Source organism: Salmo salar, chromosome 09 (assembly GCF_965601325.2).
Source record: "Salmo salar chromosome 09, fSalSal1, whole genome shotgun sequence".
Lineage (NCBI taxonomy): Eukaryota > Metazoa > Chordata > Actinopteri > Salmoniformes > Salmonidae > Salmo > Salmo salar.
In genome coordinates, this window is record NC_138299.1 from 104,422,479 (window position 1) to 104,426,063 (window position 3,585).

Consider the following 3,585-nt stretch of genomic DNA (forward strand, 5'->3'; position numbering starts at 1 on the left):
GGTCTACAACCCAGTATAGGTCTGAAATGTTTAACAATGGTTGTTGTTCAAAATGTTTGCAATAAAATATTGTTTTCATATATTTCATTTTTACATAGATGTCATTTCCACCACACCTTGTCATTTCCATCACAACCCATATTTTGAGGTAAATTAGTATATTATGTATAATTTACATACATTTATTTATATGTTTTCAGCTGTCACCAAGGCAAGTATAAACATTCAGGAGTCGTGTTGAATTATTAATATTAGGAAAAACTTAAAAATCACTTTAAATAATATTCAATACAAGTTTATGTACAAATGTATAAGAAATCCGATTTTAGAAGCCAATGACCTACTTATATACAAGTGATCTTGACCGCCGACACATGACATTGGGGATATTACACGGTCACACTCATACTGTCATTACGGTAAAGCAGACAGGATGGAGTGCGCTCTCTCAAATGCGCCCAAATGGGGGTAAACGTTTACTGCCAAACCCAAAACAAGTGTCAGGGTTTTCTACCGGCCATGTACAATCAGCTGGAGTATATTGTGATTACAGTTTGGCGGCGTCTTGTCAGATATCCCGCGTAGGATGTTGGTTTCAGGCGTTTTGGAATACAAGGTGTAATGTTTGTACCTTTCTTTATAATAGTGGTGAAATCCACGGAATATTCCACATTGGAACAGCTGACGATAATGCCGCACCGAAAATATGAACGAGATATGAAGAATTACAAGGAGAAATATAATTAAATCAAATGCTTGCTAATTAACAAATCAGGTAACGATGTTGGACTATATTTATCAAGTTGTCACTACAGTTTGCATAGGTGTTGTGTTTCTGTTTGCGTGTTTGCAGTTTTTCCAGGGGCTGCGTTGAGCCTCGCTGTTTGTCTTTTCCCCTAGACTGCCTTGAGCCCCTCCTTGTTTTGTATCTCGCTAGGAGAGAGAGAGAGTAATGTTTACATTCTGCACAGGGTCTATAGCGCAAGGATAGAGACCGTGTCCTATCTCCCAATCTCCCATTTTACGAACCGGTGTTATGTGAAAGATGATTAGAACATCCCAATAAGAATGCATTGGTCTCCTTCCCCCCTTTTTATAGTGATATTTCCGTCTGCAACATTGCAGTGTTTTTTCTCTGCAGTGAAGCAATCGGACAGCCAGGCCTGACGTGCAGATAGATGCTCAGACATAATACATGATGTAATGTTTCTGGGTAAAATATGTATGCTGGATCAATAGACTTCTAAAGACACTATTTCTTTCTTTGGTCTAAGGCAATTCGCACTGTCTGTCTCTCCCTCCCGTTACAGGCCCACTTCATTTTATTCCACTGATAACGATCCGGTGCAAGGACTTCTATCGTGAGTACCTTTACATGCATAGTGATAAAGTGATTATGGCAGTAGGGAGATTTATATAATAATCATGTAAACACCATACTATGTTTATCTTAATCCGCATAAAGGGCAAAGTCAAAGTAAGAATACCCCGTTTAAAACACCAGATTTTCTGAGAAATCTTTCGAATTATTAGGACACGTAAACACCCTAAACTGTGATCAAGAGGTGTGTTTGATCTGCGCATGTGCTAGAACAGAGCAAGCCTTTCAAGAGCAGGTGTTCCCCAAACTTTTTCACTCGGGGCCCCCCATCCAGCATTGGGGAACATTTCCCCCCCACCACCTCATTCGCATGCGTCACGTCTATTTCAATGGGCACAAGCACTGTTCATGACACAAACTGTTCACATCCATCTTGTTGGAGGGAATTTTGCAGGTTTAAAGTATATTTCATGCAATTCGAAACATTTTTGTTCATAGGGTGCAAAGAACATTTTGCAGTTTTAAAGCAAAATGAATGGTGGATAAACGACTGGAACCATTTCCCTGTTTGACCACTAGGTTTTATGGGTATTATGACACCTCCACTGTGGGGCTTTCTTTGGTGAGAGTGAAGTGAGCTCGGAAAAACTGAATGTATAGAGGTAGTTTTTCCACATACAAACTTAATATGTCCGAACTCAGAATCAAATATGGTTCCCAAAATAACATGGTCGCTGTGGTAGAAAGTTTTTTATTTTGATTGGTGATTTTCTGCATTTATCAGAGTGCCATCAGGTAGCCTGATTTTCAGATGTCTCCATGTAAACATCATTATTAGGGAAATCGCAAAGCATGTAAACGTTTTAATTGAATTATTATATTAATCTGACTTTCTACAAATATCTCATTATTGTGTGCATGTAACCATACTCAAGACTTTTAACCACTTTTATTTTTTTTACATACTGGCATTCATAACAAGTTGTGTTATAACATATCAAGGCCCCGTTCCTGACAATTAGGCCCTAATTTGGCCCTCCAGAGAGTTGCATGTGTTACCTAATTGGCTAAGAGGCCAGAGTCCTCTGTGGGGTCACATATAGATTACTGTATGCATTCACTGATGAGGAAACCACAGACTAGGCTATACACAGCCTACAGTGCTATCTGCTGGATAGGATAAATAGGGTTTAGTGTTGTCTCAGACTGGTCTCATAATAGACGTAACATAGTTCATGTAAATCCGGGACTCTCAAATTAGTATGATATGTCACGTTTTGGTATGATTACATAAGATATAAGGTTACTTTTTTAAAGCAAATGTCAAAGAAGGCTGAATGGGCGGGCGTGTAACGCAAACGTCTAACAACCCAAAGGTTGCGTGTTCGAATCTCATCATGGACAACTTGATCATTTTAGTTAATTAGCAACTACTTACTACTTTTTTTTGGCAACTACTTATGTTAGTTAACTGTTCCCCTAACCTTAACCCTTTTAGTTAACCCTTTACTAACCCTAACCATAATCTTAACCCCTAACCCCTAGTGCTAGCTAACGTTAGCCACCTAGCTAATGTTAGTCACATATATGTTTTGCAAATTTGTTACTGTATATAAAAAATATCCTTTTTTTTTTTTACAAGGCCTAGGCTACATGTGAAGTCATTTTGGTTATGAGTCATAAACCAGCATACTGTCTCAGTTGTGCTGCATGGATGCAAAAAATATATGTTGGAGAAAAAAAATACATTGTGTATGAATGTTACTGTATGTGATTTCTTGTAGTCATTGTTCCAGGACAAGTACAGTCAAATCAAAATCAAATGTTATTTGTCACATGCTTTGTAAACAACAGGTGTTGACTAACAGTGAAATGCTGACTGATGGGTCCTTCCCAAAACAATACAGAGAGGAAAACAACAGAAATAATATCACAAGGATGAAATACACAATGAGTAGCAATAAACGGGGTGCCGGCACTGAGTAAACGGGGTGTCGACCTACAGTGATGTTGATCTGTCTAAGCTTCAGATTGTTACACCAGATCATGGGATTTAACCAAATATTATTTTTTTTTGGTATCCATTAATGGAAGTTACAGGATAGGTACTGTTTGGTGTAAAATGTTTGACCAACCTTTGCTTGGCGTCAGCGATACTGTCTTCGTCCTCGATTCGTTGAATCAGGATTCTCATAAAAAGTCAATACCCAGATACACTGGGGTCTGTTTGAAAAAAAAAAAAATGCTCTATTAAAATAAATACC

The 3,585-nt window shown here is 38.2% G+C and overlaps 1 protein-coding gene across 2 annotated transcripts in view; it reads left to right on the plus strand.

The window, feature by feature from the left end:
• Nucleotides 1-453: 453 nt before the first annotated feature.
• The window catches only part of LOC106612310 (RING finger protein 44), a 47,031-nt gene continuing 43,899 nt past the window's right edge, over nucleotides 454-3,585 (plus strand). Inside the window, exons 1-2 of one of the 2 annotated variants that reach the window (XM_014213354.3) lie at nucleotides 454-775; nucleotides 1,311-1,361. The gene's annotated coding sequence lies outside the window, so the exon portion shown is untranslated. The remainder of the gene's footprint in view (nucleotides 776-1,310; nucleotides 1,362-3,585) is intronic. The other variant, XM_014213356.3, reaches the window with a different exon arrangement.